Consider the following 18927-nt stretch of genomic DNA (forward strand, 5'->3'; position numbering starts at 1 on the left):
CCTTTAACATTCAAGAGTTCTCTCCAACATTATTAAGACAGGCAATTTTTAATAAAGGGGGGTCACTCCTGCAAGACCGAGCGCTTAAGTGTACGAAGAGAGAGAGAGAGAGAGAGAGGTGCCACTCACCTGGCGTTATCACAAGTCTAAATCCAGATCTAACAACAGAATAATCACTGTGAAAATGAATGTCAATTGGACTGATCAGACTGTAATAAATACCACTGGCTGGCGTACTTCCACAATGTTTTATGGACTCTCCAGTATAACTCGTTAGCTGTAGAAAGTCATAAGGACAGTCGGCGGCTCCCTCTATGTCTAAAAATTCAAACGTATACTCCAGAACCTGAAATCAAGGACGTAAAGCTTAGCAGTTGGCAAAAAAAGTCGAAATTCACTTTGCAAATGCGCAAATCAGCTTTACTCACACTAACAGTCGATCATTGCTATATCTCATCTCTCTCTCTCTCTCTCTCTCTCTCTCTCTCTCTCTCAAAATTGTATTAAACTGCTTGTTGCAATTTTATAGCAAAATAAAAAGTCACCACAAAGCAGGGAGCAATCACTGCTTAAAAATAATGACGTTGATACATACATTCTTCAGCAGAATTGTGACTTGGAAAAAACATGCGTTCCCACAAATAATGCTTATCTCAGTAACACGTGCAGAAGAAAAAAATCAAACACATAACCTGCCGTGCCCGATTGTGCTTACTATACAGGAACCATATGGTACCAATTTTTCTATTTTTTTTCTGTGCTATTTATAACTGTAAAGACCATACCTCTCCGTTTGGGGCGTGTACTTGCCAGTGGCAGTGCACGTCGTTAGAATACGATCCATTCCCAGGCCAGGGGTCTATGATCACCGGGGCGGTCAGCACAGTGGGGTTCGAAGCTGGTGGGCAGACTTGTCCTTGGGATTCTAGAGTAGCAAATCGATAGAAAAATCCAACACAAAATGGTTCTTTAAAAAGTTCCCCCAGACTGGTTGTATTAAACGTATTTATTGCCGTTTAATATGTCAACGATGACTTGTCCTAGAAGGAAAGTCACTTGGGACTTGGACATGATAACGAAGGGACTTGAAACGTAACGTCTTCCTTTAAAGGCATGTTTGTTCGGGTAAACAGTCGCCCATGGTCTTAGATAAGCGATTTTGATAGCTCTACGGGACCCTGAACTATTTGTTATCATGCAAGGTCGCGAGCGCTGTGCCTCAATTTCTGTTGTTTCTTTGCATTGATAACGCAATTTCCCGCGGTCCCTCGTGATTGCTTGTATCAACACGTGGAAATATGTTTTGGGTTCTCAGTTATTTTTTTCATATTACCTCATAAAACGGGTCGACATTATGTCCAAGGTTTTAGCAAGGACCTAATATGTCCATATGCATTCTTTCAAACACTCCTGCGATTGGTAACGGGTTCAAAGTTGCTGGAGCATCTCTAAGCAATTGTTTAAACAGGGTGCACGTATTATTTGAGAGATTGTAAAACACACAGGGAACATGAATCACCTGTTCATGCAAACAGATTGAAAATGTATTATGGCCCTTAAGATTACATTAAATACAAAAGGCTGAATGAAAGTTATTACAGTACTTTTATTTGCCAACGCAAGTTTCCAAAATTGGAAGCAACGATTTATTTAGTAAACCCATAAGTTCGAAATAGAGTGTTCTCCAATTATTTCAACATAATTTCTCCCATTTGCTTGCCAAAGATTCAGTTGATCATTTGAGCTTACAAAAATGGCTCAAACAGCAAGAATCCAGGAACTGATCTATTCCTCTATGACAGATGCTATTCTAGCAGACGTAATATTTCCTACAGATGTTTCATCTCAAATACTGGTTTGGGTTTCAGTAGGGTTGTCGGGCTTATTTTTTGTGATAATAATTGGCCTAGGAATCAAGGTCAGGCAATTGGCATTAATATTGGCTTTGCTGGAAAAGGCACGTGGAAACGATATAGTTCCTACTATGCCGTATTGGTTATTACATACAGCAACAAAAACAAATAATAAGCCGAAGGACCTGGTTATCACGGATTCAATTCTATTTCCTGTTTTAATAATGCAAATTGTAATTGCCATTATCTTTTTGATTTTCATTGTGGGACATATCAAGAGAAACAATTTTAAATCTAAGACCCCATTCCTATACATATTTAGATCGATCTATCCCCTGGGAAGTCTCACTAGATTGGTGTCAGCTTAACCAGCTTAAATGTCTGTCCCGCCTACTAAAAGCTGTGAGGGGTAATTAAATGTCGTGCGCGCTCGGCTGACAGCAATTTAGCGTGAACCCCCAGGGAGTTAGGTCGATCCAGATGGGAATGCACTCTAAGTGAAATACTCTGGTTTTAGAGATTTCCAACAATGAACAATGTATTTCAATTCCTATCAGAAAGCTGTCACTTTGTCCAAAGTACTTGGTTTTTCAAAGTCACCAATCGTACTTTGATATTTCAAAGGTTGAAGGTACCTACAGTCCACACCTAACAATTATTAGATTGGTATTGTCTGCAAATTACAGATATTATAACTAACGAAATCATTAATTTGGAACGAGCTATGCCATTGTCAGTGTCCACCGCTTTTAAACTCAGAAAATTACTCAAGAGTGAACAATATACATTATTGCGCTTTAAACATGCAAATACACTTTTCAATATTCAGTTCGAACCATTTGATCACAATGCAGATTAATTTTTATCCAAGCTGAATTTGACTTGACTTGCTACATGTGTCTATAATTAAGAAAGAGCATTGATCTTTGTGAGCGGACTTACAATGTTTATATTTAGTGTTTTATTTTCGACAGTTATGATTTTGTCAATATGTATATTATCGGTTTTTTATTTGATTTGATTTTGCAGAATCTGACAAACTTGTGCATCACATTTACATTGATGACAGAACTGTAACCTTGTCATTTAAGCTTTTTGAGAATTTACGTTAACATTCTGTATATATAAATGACTTGTACTTCAAACAACAAAGAGAACCGAAGTTTTCTTCTGATTTGATAAACGAATCGATTTTGTTCGTATTTTGTGGAAGGTTTGATTACCTAGACGAGAAGTTGCACTTTATGAAGTTAATTGGTTGTGCTCATTATTTGTTGATATCTGAAGATTATATGGAATGTATGTTGCATCATATATTATGCATGGAGTGTTACTAAAGCCTCGGTCACAACCGGCCGTAAGGGCTCTCACGGCCTGTTCTTCTTACGAAATTTGGAGTTCGCAGACAGCCTGTAAGCACGTACGGAGGATGTTGGACATACGTCCAAAAGAAAAAAGGAGCGTACTTTGTAAAGTTGTAGAATTCGGGGACGACTTCTGTTGAAGAAGGGGTGTATGTTATAAAGCGAATGACTTACACTTTCACTAATTACAGATAACAATTAAAAACGGAAACAAATGTGCAAAAGGATAGACAATTATTGAGTGTAAGGGTGTATTCCCAGAGATTTAGATCGATCCAGGGATTAAAATTTAGATCGACCTAACTTCCTGGGGGCTCAAGCTAAATTGCAGTCAGCCGAGCGCGCACCATAGTTAATTACCCCCTTACAGCTTTTAGTAGGCGGGACAGACGCTTAAGCCGGCCAAGCTGACAGTAATCTAGTGAGACTCCCCACAGGGATAGATCGATCTAAAAATCTATGGAAATGGAGTGTAAGTTAAATGTCTTTAAGAGTCAACAAGTGTAGAAATTGCTCTCGTAGTAGGAAAAGATGGAACATGTCAAAGTCACATATAGTTCAATTTGATTGATTAAGTTTTCAATAGATTGGTAAGTTTCTGACACGTGTAAAACGTATGCAAACTCAAGATGGATAAGGTCAAAGCAGGAGTAATTCAAATAATATTTTGAATATGTTTAATTGAAAACATGTCTGTTAGAAATTGCCTAATAAGAGAATGGAAAATCCCTTGTAATCATGAAAAGACAATAGAAAGAAAACAAGTAAATGCATGATCAGTACGGAGAAAAATTATAAATACTTGTGAAATTGTATGAAAAGGAGTCGGCGAATAACGATCGTCGTCCTTTCCTCACTATAACACGATGTATGTAATTTTCCGCGTTTGTTGAAACAGCGTCTAAACTATAATTCAAAGATTTACAGAGGGTTTTTGCATATTTTCTAGTTGTTCTTCCATGCAGTTAACATGGGTTCAGATTCTATCTAAGTGTCAGGATATATTTTATATGATTTAGTGTTTACCGTCAAAGTATTGCAAACTTTTACATATAATGGAATGACGCGTAAAATTATTGATAGTGGTTTATCTGATCAAAATCATACCTCAACCAGAATAAAATAGCTTTTAATTTCGATGTACCCTCTTTTTTACCTACTTTAGTTAACCTACCCCAGATCCTTGTTTGAGCGTCTAAAACATTTTAATTTTGATGGGTGTTGCTCTAGTCTTCATCAGCAATACATGCTCTTTCCCTTTAGACAAGGCAGATCTGCCTTCGAAGACACGCTTTAACTGATCAAGAAAACTTCCAAGGAATCGTTGAAGATTATGGAATTGCACGTAAAATTATCGATCGCGGTTAATCTGTTTATCATACTTCAACCTGAATAAAAATGCTTTTAATTTCGATGTGAAAAAGTATTGACCATGTGTTTATATCGTTATACCCTTGCAATTACTTTTTGAAAGTTGACTAGCAATGCCGATCGAAAGAAAAATCAATATATCGACATTAGAAAATTACGAAAAAAATATACTTGAGAAGAAAAAGGTCATTTTAATTTCTAAAATTCAAGGGAATTTCTAGAAACACGTACCTCTGATGACAGATTAAAAATAACATTCATCAAAAATGCCAAAATTTCACTGCATGATAACAGCACGTGTTTGTTTTATTTCGTGGAAACGAATATACAAATAATATCTACCAGCAAGTCAATAGCATATGGCTGCCCGAAGGCAATTAAAAGAACCCCTTGAACAAGCAACTCTTACACCACAAACACCTGCTGTTGAAGATTAGTGGAGAGCAAACGCTGGTGATTCACCTTGTTATTAAAATATGGTTTGATATACATATTTATATGGGAAACTTAATGTATACATAAACAGACGGAATAATAGTACTTACATCTGACTTTAATTGAAACACAAATGTTAATTAAAGTACCCCTACCTGTCATGAGAAAGACAACGGCTACATATTGCACTGCAAATAAGGCCTTGCTGCAAATGAAACGGCTCCCTGTAACATCCATGTTTGCATGGTGTTACGCTGGGTTTGAAACTATACTGCCGAATCAACACTATATGTAATTTTTCGTGTTTGTAGAAACAGGATATAAACACTATAATTCAAAGAATTATAGAAGTTGTTGCATGACATGTTCATTATTCATAGCCGTTTATCCCTGTTCATGTAGATAGCAGTAACGGCAAAACAATGATAACTATATCTGTTAATCTTGCCACAAACCACATTAAAAACACATACCTCGAGTGACTTCCCAATTCAATCACCTGTCTAAATGATCAACATATACCATCCATAAGTAATTTATTCGCGTTTTCATTTAATCAACTAAAAACATAGCAACAGTAAACTTGTTTTGATGCCCCGTACGTCCTGATTTATTTTGCAACATAAAATATCAACTGATTTATTTACTTTGTTTTTGTGTTAATTTATTTGTTTGTGGACCATCGCCTACATTTGTTTGTTTTTACATATATTTTTTCATTCATATATAACACTATACATACTCAGGGAAGTCCCTTACAATAAATGTAAAATCAATCTTATTTTGAAGAAACTCCGAGGATTTAACTCTTCATACATTCAATCAACAGAAAATTTCCAATATAATTTCTCAAAACGGAACCAGAAAGCAAATGAAATAAAGCTAACCAGACGGAAAACACTGGCAGTCTGTGTTCATTATAGCAGGATTGTTAAGGCCCAAATGTAGGCGATGGTACACAAACAAATAATCATGTAGATAGCAGTGACGATTTTTTTTTTTTTTTTTTTTTTTTTTTTTTTTTTTTTTTGAAAATACGTGCTACCTGCAGATATAGTCATTTGGATCCTATTGGCCGTTTTATGAAGATGGCAGTCAAAATGTGACCATTTCTTTGCAATTACCCATGTTTTTTTTTTAACTTAGAATATCATTCATGTTAAAATTATAAATTCAGGAAAAATGGATCTTTTAAAGTTTGTCCTGTCGTTTTGAAGTATTTAAAATTTTGTCTCCTAGGAAATATGACCATGCCATGCAACAACCTTCTGTACATCTTTGAATTATTAAGTGTTATCTTTTTATTGCTTGCTAATGAGACTCCCTCTCTCCCGATTCTCTCTCTGCATATAGTTACTAAACCTGTTCGTCCAAAGTACGCAACGCTTGGGTGTGGCAGAGAGGTGTTTAATTTGCAGTAAGGCCTTCTTCCCAGTGCAATATCTAGTGGTTTTCTTTTAAATAACAAGTATATAAATTTCAATGAAAACAGGTGTTTAATTAAATTTGGATGTCATTATTTTGAGTGTTGATATGATGTATCCAGTTTCTTGAATCAAAGCTAAAGGAGATTATTTTCATAAAAAAAAATGACTGGCGTGTGCAACTAAATCCCTGAAAGATGTTTCCTGATTCATTTTACAACTGTCGCCCTCCTTTTTTCTCATCGCAACAGTCATGTGTTAACGGTTGAGAGGTTACTGTTTATCGATCGATTCCCGGCAGACATATGCAATTAGTTCGCTGGCATTGATATACTAAGTGTACGGAATATAATACATGTACATCCGTGCCTTTAAATTAAAAGAAACCCAGCAAAACACTTATCATTTATGAACTGAGAAATAAATGATGTTATTTAAACAACCATTTCATTTCATTTTGTGTTTAAATTGTTTTTATCGAATTCTGCTCCTGAATCCCAAGGAGAGATCTGCCCACCAGCTTGGAACCCCTCTGTGCTGACCGCCCCGGTGACCATAGACTCTTGGCCTGGAGATGACACGTACATGTATTCTAACAACTTGGACTGTCACTGGCAAGTGAACGCCTTAGACGGAGAGGTATGGTCTTTATAGTTATAAATAGAAAAACGCAAATAGGTACCACATGGTCCCTGTGTATCAATGAATAATGGTAGTTATTTATTATGCTTTTTACGTGTGTTTTTGTTTCTGCAAGTGTCACTGGGATGTGCAAGTGTGACTAGATATCGTCATTACTTGACAGCGGCGATATTACACCCTTATGTCTATATGTCACAGTAGAATACAGAATACATTTTTTGGTGTCTTTTTTGCTACAAAATTGTAACAGTATAATATAGTACAATCAGTAGTATAGTACAATATATATAAATATATATATATATAGAGAGAGAGGGGGGGGGAAGAGAGAGAACAATGGTTGATTGTTGATATCTGAGGCTCTTGTTGTACCCCAGTATGCCCCTACTTGATCGGCAAACTGATTATCGACTCTTAAACATGCTGCTAAGCTTAGCGTCCTTGATTTTAGGTTCTGAGTTACTCGATCGAATCTTTAGACATAGAAGTTCACGAAGTACGCTCACTTTGCAATTCTGACTTTCTAAAACTAAGCAGTTATTCTTGAGAGTTGAGAATGTTTTGTGGAAGTACGAAAGCCCATGGTACCTTTCACAGTCCAATTTACATTCATTTCCATAGTAATTCTATTGATGGTGGTTCTGGATGTGATAACGCCAGGTGAGTGGCACCTCTCTCTCTCTCTCTCTCTCTCTCTCTGTACATGTAAGTGCCCGTCCGTGCAAGTGAGTACCACTTAAGAAAGAGGAGCCTTACACATTCAAAGGGAGATATGTAGTGAGATTTGGGATTCTGAAGGATATAGTGAATATGACGTCAGCTTAGGTGACGTAGAAGTTTATAGCATATCTGATGTGTACAAGTTAGATTAAATGAACACTTCGAGGTACAGAAAGGTTAAGTGATGTAAAGAAAAATTAATTGGGTATTATATTTTAATTTTTTGTAAAACAAACAATATGTATATACTGAGTACTTAACGTTTAGCTAGAAGTGTTCTTGTATAACAGTATGTAATGGCACAGTAAGCTTCTTAAGTATACTTGTACATGTAGTAATGTGGTGTTTTTAAGGATGTTTTTCGAATCTACCATCAAATAACAAGCCTCATATGTAGTCAGCACCATACTTGCAATGATTAACCTCTCCTATAATTTCTGGAGATGTCCTCTAACACTACAGATTAGTGCATATCTATAGCATTTTTAAATGCATTAAAATGCACCTCTCGCTCCTGAACGGAAAATTATTATGAGATGTGCACCACATTGACTTAACTGTGCAGCTTTTGTTTTTACTTAAATAATGACAAAATAGAATAAACTGAAATATTGCAAATACTCTGAAGCACTCTAAATAATCACTTCAGAGTCAAAACAGTTTTTATTGCTCCTTTAACAGCCCTTGGTCATTTCACATGTTAGGTAAAGTTTCTGGAAAATGTTCAATTACAGTAACAAATCCCAAAATCTTGATTCTGCAAAATCAAATCAAATAAAAAACCGATAATATGCATATTGACAAAATCATAATTGTTGAAAATAAAACACTAAATATAAACATTATTATTCAAAATATTGTACAATAAGTAAAATACCGCATACTAATAATAGTGATCATGGTTAACACAAAATATAATGTATATCAATAAGATTTTATAAAAGCGTAAATAATCATGTTGCATAATTCATAAAAAGATACATAGTGATTAAAAAAATCATAACATTTGTCAGGACTAAAGAATCGTGTTACTTCTGTGCATCTCGCACACTGTCAATAATAATAATAATGATACAAATATCAGTTTCTTTAATCATTGAAGTAACAATAGGAAAAACTCAAGCATTAATTCAATAAATTGCTGTGATATTACACACACCCTATTGTACCAAAAGTCCGCTCACAAAGATAAATGCCCTTTCTTAATTATAGACAAATGTAGCAAGTCAAGTCAAATTCAGCTTGGATAAAAATTAATCTGCATTGTGATCAAATGGTTCGAACTGAATATGGAAAAGTGTATTTGCATGTTTAAAGCGCAATAATGTATATTATTCACTCTTGAGTAATTTTCCGAGTTTAAAAGCGGCGAACACTGACAATGGGATAGCTCGTTCCAAATTAATGATTTCGTTAGTTATAATATCTGTAATTTGCAGACAATGCCAATCTATTGTTAGGTGTGGACTGTAGGTACCTTCAACCTTTAAATTATCAAAATACTATTGGTGACTTTGAAAAACCCAGTACTTTGGACATAGTGACAGCTTTCTGATAGGAATTGAAATACATTGTTCATTGTTGGAAATCTCTAAAACCAGAGTATTTCTCTTAGATTGCATTCCCAGAGATTTAGATAGACCCATCTGGATCGACCTTACTCTCTGGGGGTTCACGCTAAATTGCTGTCAGCCTAGCGCGCACGACATTTAATTACCCCTTACAGCTTTTAGTAGGCGGGACAGACATTTAAGCTGGTTAAGCTGACACCAATCTAGTGAGACTCCCCAGGGGATAGATCGATCTAAATATTTATGGGAATGGGGTCTTAGATTTAAAATTGCTTGTCTTGATATGTCCCACAATGAAAATCAAAAAGATAATGGCAATTACAATTTGCATTATTAAAACAGGAAATAGCATTGAATCCGTGATAACCAGGTACTTTGGCTTATTATTTGTTTTTGTTGCTGTATCTAATAACCAATACGGCATAGTAGGAACTATATCGTTTCCACGTGCCTTTTCCAGCAAAGCCACTATTAATGCCAATTGCCTGACCTTGATTCCTAGGCCAATTATTATCACAAACAATAAGCCCGACAACCCTACTGAAACCCAAACCAGTATTTGAGATGAAACATCTGTAGAAAATATTTCTTCTGCTAGAATAGCATCTGTCATAGAGGAATAGATCAGTTCCTGGATTCTTGCTGTTTGAGCCATTTTTGTAAGCTCAAATGATCAACTGAATCTTTGGCAAGCAAATGGGAGAAATTATGTTGAAATAATTGGAGAACACTCTATTTCGAACTTATGGGTTTACTAAATAAATCGTTGCTTCCAATTTTGGAAACTTGCGTTGGCAAATAAAAGTACTGTAATAACTTTCATTCAGCCTTTTGTATTTAATGTAATCTTAAGGGTCATAATACATTTTCAATCTGTTTGCATGAACAGGTGATTCATGTTCCCTGTGTGTTTTACAATCTCTCAAATAATACGTGCACCCTGTTTAAACAATTGCTTAGAGATGCTCCAGCAACTTTGAACCCGTTACCAATCGCAGGAGTGTTTGAAAGAATGCATATGGACATATTAGGTCCTTGCTAAAACCTTGGACATAATGTCGACCCGTTTTATGAGGTAATATGAAAAAAATAACTGAGAACCCAAAACATATTTCCACGTGTTGATACAAGCAATCACGAGGGACCGCGGGAAATTGCGTTATCAATGCAAAGAAACAACAGAAATTGAGGCACAGCGCTCGCGACCTTGCATGATAACAAATAGTTCAGGGTCCCGTAGAGCTATCAAAATCGCTTATCTAAGACCATGGGCGACTGTTTACCCGAACAAACATGCCTTTAAAGGAAGACGCTACGTTTCAAGTCCCTTCGTTATTATTATTAATAATAATTTTATTGAGCACTAAAATGTTTCAGTACATTTTGCAGGCCCTCTAAACTACTTGTATATATATATATATATATACATTAAGTACAATCTAGACCTATTATCACAATTAAAAGAAATAAATAGATAATAACAATAATAATAATAATAGTAATAATAATAAGATAAAAATACCTATATTACATAATGACAATTACATTGTTCTGTATTGCGGTAGACCTGCTCATTATTATTGACAGGCTAGTCTTTTTTTAAATGTTTGTTGGATGAAGTGACACACGGTTTTTAGGGAGTGTTCACTTTGAGGATTGAGAAGCCAGGCAAGTTTTTCTAAATCAGATGACATTTGCGGCGGTATCATTTTTATCATTTTTTCTCTTTCATTCACATGCTCATTACATTTAAGTAGGAAATGCACTTCTGTTTCAACATCATTGCAATGTGGACATATTCGGTTTTCTACTGGTTTTTTGGGTTTTGTGTAGCGCCCTCTTTCAATTTCTAGGTCATGGTCGCTGATTCGAAATTTTGCAAGTGTTTTTATTTCATTTAGAGGGACTTTCATTGTGAGATAATTTTCTGGAGTGTAGGATTTCTTTATTGCTTTATAAGTTCTTAGTTTGCTTTTATTGTCACTGTGCAGATCGGTCCAAAAAAGTTCTTCAATTTTTTTAATAACATTTGCTTGAAGTATATTTGGGTCTACAGTGTTTAGATCTGTTGACAGTCCCCAGAGGTCTATAAAAGTTTTTAGAGAGCTTGACCAGCTAGGCCCTTTTAAATGGATTTCTCTTTCATAGATTTGTTTCACGATTCTATTTGGAGAAAGTTCTTTGAAACGAATTTGGTACTTAAAAACATGTTTTACAATATCTGTGTAGAGTGGCAGCCTTCCAAGTTCTGCCCTACTTGCATTGTTGCTTGCATATTTCCGCACACCAAGAGCCCACTTACACGTTTTTAGATGGAGCTGCTCAAAAGGCATTTTATTAATTTTTTGGAGGGAGATTTTCTTATCTTTAAATAGTTCCTCTGCCCAAACTTCACAACCATAAGATTGGCTTGACGGTTTTATCAAAGAGTTTCATGTATAGTAGGGGAGAAGATATTTGGTGTGAGGAAAGTGCTGTTTTCAGTGCAAAAGATGCTTTCATTGCATTTTGTTTCAGGTTTTCAATTGCTTTTTTTAAAGACCCTGTGTTTGTGAAGGTTATTCCTAAGTATGTGAAATTCTTCACAGATTCTATGATTTTGTTATTTATATAGAAGTTAATATTCTTGTCTAGTTTCCCTTGTTTGTTAAAGATGACAACTTTTGACTTTTTCTCATTCACCTGAAGCTTCCATTTTCTGCAATATGTTTGAAGTGCTGTTAAGTGGCCTTGTAGTCCTTCCTTGCTAGTTGATAACAGAACAAGGTCATCTGCATAGAGGATGTGGTTTAGGCCATCAATTGAGCAGTCCTTATTTTTGTTATTAAAGATTTCTTTGATATCATCAATGAACACATTAAAGAGGGTAGGACTAAGATTATCCCCTTGTCTGATTCCTATCCTTGATATAAAAGGCTTTGTGTACCCTTCCCCAACAGAGATGCCTAATCTGGTGTTACTGTACATTGTTTTAATGATGCTGTAAAATTTTCCTCCTACTCCAGTTTTGAGCAGTTTCAGTAGTAGGCCCTTGTGCCACACAGTATCAAATGCTTTTCTCAGATCAACAAAGCATGTATATAGTTTCCTATTTTGATTGATGTGCCTGTTAATTATCGATTTCAAAGTGAAGATATGATCGGTAGTTCTGTATCCCGGCCGAAATCCTGTTTGTTCCTCACTTAACTTGTTTTTTGATTGGAGGTATTCAATGATTCTGTTTGCTAAAATAGAGTTAAACAGTTTTCCCAAACAGCTAGTTATACAGAGTCCTCTGTAGTTTGAGGGGTTCATGTATTCTCCTGACTTAAAAAGCGGAATAATAATCCCGAGGTTCCATGGATCAGGGATTTCTGACGTATCTAACACTAAATTAAAGAGTTTAGTAAGCACACCTGTAAGGTACTGTGCCCCTGTCTTCAGCATTTCATTTCTTATCATGTCTTCACCAGGAGATTTTCCATTTTTTAACTTCCGTATGGCTTTCTTGACTTCATGTACAGTTATGGGAAGGTTGAGGGTGGGCTCACCTAGCATATTTTCATGTGTTTTGATTTGATTATCTATTTCTTGTTCGTCCTGGGATGGGATTCCACATAGGTTATAGAAGTGGTTAAGCCATGTATCTGGTTCAATTAGGTTTTCTTGGTGCTTTTTACCCTTCAGTTTTTGTAGGGTTTGCCAAAAGGCTTTAGGATTTTTTTCTTCAAGGTTTAGCAATTCATTTATCATGGTAGTCTTGTGGTTTTCTTTCTTTTCTTTAATCATTTTCTTGTACCTTTTGACAGCTACATGGTATGTATCAGAAATGAATTTATTTTTCGGGTTTTTTTGAAGGAGTTTTCCTAATGATTTGACATTTCTCCTTACTTCCAGACAGGTACCGTCAAACCATGGCTGTTTTTTCACTCTTTTTTTTTTTGGTCTTTTATTTTGTTTGTTACTTTGAGGTTTCTTTTTTCGTAGGGATGCTTCTGCGGCGTTTTCAAGAATATTTACTAGAGAGCGACATGCATCATGCACTCCACTCTTTGTTGCAGGAAAGTTTGTTGACTGCAGATTACAGATGGCTGACATGTTTGATTCAGTTTCAAGGGCACTTAAAAATTTTTCGCATGAGTCTGACTCCCAGATATATCTACCGTTGAATTTCTGAAGTGACTGTGAGTTTCTATACTCTTTGATACCTGTTGTTTGAAACGTGACATCCAATAAACAGTGATCAGACAAGTAATCAATAGGATGGATAGTGAAATACTTAACATTACTGAGTAGCCTGTCACTAGCAATGGCATAGTCTACCGCACTACATCCCAATTTGTTAAAGCAGGTAAAATATCCTAAGGAGTTGCCTTGTGTTCTACCATTTAAGATGATTAAACTACTGCTTTTACACAGTTCTAGTAGACTTCTTCCCTGGGGGTTTACCACACTATCTAAATTGTTTCTAGGTCGTTTAAGTGTGCTATTGGCCAAACTGTCAGGCACCGGTCCAAACATTCTATCATCTTTGACTAAGTCTGACAAAGTCCCAGTCCTTGCATTAAAGTCACCTAGTAGACAGACTGAGCCTAGTGCCTGATAGTGTGCAATTTCATCTTCTAGGATATCAAAAGTGGCCTCATCAGTTGCAGTGTTGCCTGGTTTTATGTAAACTGCACACACAAATAGATCTTTTTGTAATCCAAAGTATGTGCCTGACAGTCTAAGCCACAAGAGATTCTCTAAGCCACAAGAGATGTCCAAGTCCCAAGTGACTTTCTTCCTAGGGCAAGTCATCGTTGACATATTAAACGGCAATAAATACATTTAATACAACCAGTCTGGGGGAACTTTTTAAAGAACCATTTTGTGTTGGATTTTTCTATCGATTTGCTACTCTAGAATCCCAAGGACAAGTCTGCCCACCAGCTTCGAACCCCACTGTGCTCAGGGGCGTAACCAGATCAAAATTCCCAAGTACAGCTAAATGTACACTTTCGCAACAGATGTGCCAAATATAATAGCTTAGTTTTCACCAATTATAAAATTATCACTTAAAGTTTAAAATATTCCCACAACATAAATAAGTTCCAATATATTATTTCACCCAGAACCAACGTTTTTTCCAGGATTGGGGTACAGGCCGTCCAAAATTACCATCTGTTATTTCAAATTTTCAGGGTGTCAAACTTTTGCAAGTGCCGTGAGCGGGGATGGGGGTGGGGTAAAAATTTAATGAAAATATTTTTTAAAAAATAATTTTCACTGGGGAGGGAGGGTTAAAAATAATCGGCAACGATCTCCCGCCGACGCTCTTTCGCGAAAGAACGCCCTTCAATAGGGGGGGTCCTTAGATAACCCTTTTCCCCAAAACAGTGCCAAAACCACCTAAAAAGATGCTTATACATCTTAAAAACAAACTGCAAAAAACCAAATTAGTCTATCTCTATTATCAGAGCTGCTACTTGGGTTTTAGTATTTTGGAGAAAAATCGCCAAAAATACTTAAACTCTGTATTTTGTAAGATATGATGGTTTTTCATATCAATGATTATGCTTACATTTTAACACAAATTTCATTGTGACTAACAATTCTGACAGACTAAATGCATATGAAAACTAAACTGAATGTTCCAACACCTAGATAATGATTCATAATAAGTTCAAAAAGACAGGAATTCAATAAGAATTCAATTCACTAAGAATTCAATGTTTTTTGGAAGCTTGTCAGTTAGCGTTATGGTGGATCTTTCTTTCTTTTTTCCCAACAACTTTTTCAGGTTCATTCTAAACTGTTCTAGAGTTAACATCCTTCTCTTCCCTCCATTAATATTGAATATCTTGAAAACAGGACTACATTTTGGCAGTGATAGAGATGTGTCTCTAGCGTATGTGACCCCCCCCCCAATGAAATTTTGACTCCCCCTACAGAACTTTATAAATCTTATTTTATTTGAGTATATGACTTTTATCTTGTACTATGCATGATAGAGGATACATTGGCACTTTTTGCTAGTTTGCAGGTAAATGTTTTCATGAGAATAGAAGAAAATTAAAAATGTGTATTCTACCAAACAATGAATCCCCTATGGAAAAGCTGTTTATTTGATATTTGGTGATCATTTCAATTTTGACCTATTTTTTACCACCAAACTTTCAAATACTAACAAAATATACTTCACAATGCAAACTATGTGGAAAATAATGGTATGATAACTAAATATAAAATGGGGTTTTGTCTTCATGAGAGTCCAAATACCATGGATATGAAAATGGAGATTTTCAAGATGTTTTTTTCATTTTTTTCACCCAATATTTTACAATCAAACTTTCTAATATTTCCAATATGTTCTTAATAAAGTATACTGGAAAGGTATTGAAATGATCATCAAATATCAAATAAATAGCTTTTTCATAGGGGAGTCTTTGGGTTGTAGAAGTCATATACTCAAAAAATTAAAATAAGATTTATACAGGTTTGTAGGGGGGAGTCAAAATTTCATTATGAAATTTTGACTGGGGGGGGGGGGGGGGCAGATTTTCATGTTACACCGGTATTCAGTAGAAACAGTTTTCCTTAATTTGCTAGTTTCTTTTAGCACAGTGCCTCAAGCCACAGCCTCTAGTTTTGGTTTCTTCCTCAATCTTTGATCAGTGTCACCACACTGCCGTTCCATTTGAAGGTTGTGGACAGGGGTCTCATCCATGTTTTCACACTGATCAAACACAGAATATTCAACTGGATATTCACCAAATCGATAGTATTCTCTGCATTGCATAGCCAGAACCTTTGCCATTTCTGGTAATATCTTCTTTGTCAAAGCTATGCACTCATTCAGATATGCACTAGCACATCGTTTCACACTCTCAACTACATAAAGGCCATATTTATCTTTCACTTTCTAGAATAATTCTTGGTTGAAACAGGAAAACTCAGGAGCATCTAGCCGAAAGAAATTCTCATATACCTCATTTCTACTCAGCTCTAGATGTAATGATTGAAACTTAACTTTCAATTTGCTGTGTGTTGCACCCCTAGATATTGTTATGGCATGAAACTTAAATGCTACAACAGCAGCAACTATTCTCATATATTCCAATGCCAGAGCATCGATCTCTTACAAGACAAGCTAGATGCCATCATTCTCTAGCTCGTTTTTCAGTTATACAGTATAGACACCCTAAAAAGATAATGAAATCATGAGAAATGTCATCAAAACTATGAATAATGAATTACCATGATGATGTTATTGATATAAGGTGTCAATGCCGCCATGATTTTGAGTATTTAGCTACCTTTCAAATAAACTTTTTACACAAATTTCTTAAAAACCAAATAAAAAATCCATCTATTTGGCTTTGGTGAGTTTGAAATAACTTGTCAGGCCCATATAACTTTCATTCATGTTGTAGGAAGACAGTCCCGAAACAGTAGAAAATCTTGAAAATCGCGCTAAAATGCTAAAAATCGCGTAATCATAAAATGCAAGTAGCAGCTGAGTTATCAATGATCTTTCAAAAAGAACATTTGAAATATTGTTTTTAGGTGTGTAAGGAACTTTTTAGCTAATTTGACATATTTTTGGAATTATGGACCCCCCCTACCTTCAATGAATACGAAAATTGCCTTCTCGTCTCGCTCGAATTGAGGTAGTAGTTACGTCGTGACTCAATAACAGCGTTCACTACAAAGTAGTAATATTCAACTGGGACGCATCATAAATGCTGGGTACGTCAAATTACTCCAAGGGATTTTCATACGACGTCCACGGCCGTCCCGACAAGCCAAGCCCTCATTTTTTTTTAATCGTAAGCCGTCCAGCCGTCTTTGAAAATATGCGCCGTCCGGTGATGCCAGCGGCCGTCCAAATGACAGCTGGACGGTTCGCTGGGAAAACCCTTGCCAGGAATGGTATATTTATTTAACTAGAGGCTTACTGCCACAAACTTTGGGCATTTATGCAGATTAATTATGCCTGCTTGTATCGAGCTAATTTCTATATAACGGTGCGGTACTGTTGTTCGATGTGGTTTGTGGCACATTGTCCTGAATTGTCAGAAAACAATCTGAAGAACAGTTGATCGACCCATCAAACACAATATACACAATATACGTAGCTTTCTACCTCTCTCTCTCAATGCACCCCCTCCTTTCTTGCTATCCTCTTCGTCATATCCAAGGTCACCTTAATGATGATCTTCCAAAAAGTTGAACCTTCATATGGTATCATTCAAAATCAACCAATTATATTACAGGATAAAGCTCTGGTATATCTAATTTTTATTATTAGACTCCTATATTCCTGTGACAACAATAATTCGTTCATATACATGCACATGAAGAGATCAGTTGTTTTGTGATCAATAGTTCTACACTGTAGATAAGAGTTTATTTGTATACTTGTAGTGTGTTGAAGGAGATTTTTTCCAAGAGCTATTAAGCGCTACACAGTATTTACAGAACAAGTGTGGTTAATATTTTTTATTTTTACGCAATAACATATCTGCCGACTAATATATACACTTGATTTTGTTAGTTTCTCACTAAAATTTCGCTTCGCGGATACGCTGAAAAGTCCCCTTTTGCATTTTCGGCGAAAACTCAATTGTAAATCTAGGTCCTGGTGTTTTTCAAATATTGCACACGTGACATCTAGTCGCTCAAACTGCATAACAGTTACTCTGTACTTTGTATTGTGAGTTGCATGCAACTTCGGTAACAACTCTCATTTTGGAATCGGAGAAAATTTACCGTCACGAGATCGTGCTTTTAGCAGGGGATAACCATTACATGGTCGAGTTTGCACGGTTAGAAATTACGTGGACGGTGGTAGTCTGGCGTCCTTTCCTGAAAGACAAATTGGTGATATGAATAATAATTTCCATACAATATGTCAAAACAAAAATTGAAAATAATATTGAAGCCAGAAATAATGTGCCCTTAACACAATTTCAAAATAATAAATAAAACATCGCCAAAACCAAGAAATGAAACAAACTTTAACTTTTGGTGACCGACTGCAACAGGACATATTCAAGTGACTCTGGGCTTGCTGATGGTTGAATAGATTGGTATGTAATGAAATCTGAAGCCGTTGGAGTCATCTGAGACATAGTATACGTTGACTCTGGTGGAACTGATAGGGACTGCACTGAATTGAAGGCTGGTTGAATCGTTTCGGATGATACTAGGGCTGAATTAGGTTGAGTCGTCTGATATGACGACAGTTGCCCACTTCGGATTGAGCTAAGGTTTGAGGGAACGACGTTTGATGGTGCTGTAGACTGCTGTTCAGTTTGTGATGGGACGAATGTGCTTGACCTTGTTGGTATAGCCGTCTCAGAACCCGTCGCCAGGTTTGGAAGTGAAACGTGTGTTGATACCAAAAAAGCAGTTCGTTCAACATCTTGGATCATGTAATCAACTGTAGACATAGTTGACGGTGTTGTGGATAATAATGCGGTAGTCACTAAAATTGCGAAAACCAAACTCTTTATTTCAAAACGTTTTTGCTTCTTCAAATATGTGTGTGAGTGGAAACTTTAAGTGATTGAAATGTGCTTTG

Source organism: Lingula anatina, chromosome 6 (genome assembly GCF_051362555.1).
Source record: "Lingula anatina isolate TDL-2025a chromosome 6, LinAna3.0, whole genome shotgun sequence".
Lineage (NCBI taxonomy): Eukaryota > Metazoa > Brachiopoda > Lingulata > Lingulida > Lingulidae > Lingula > Lingula anatina.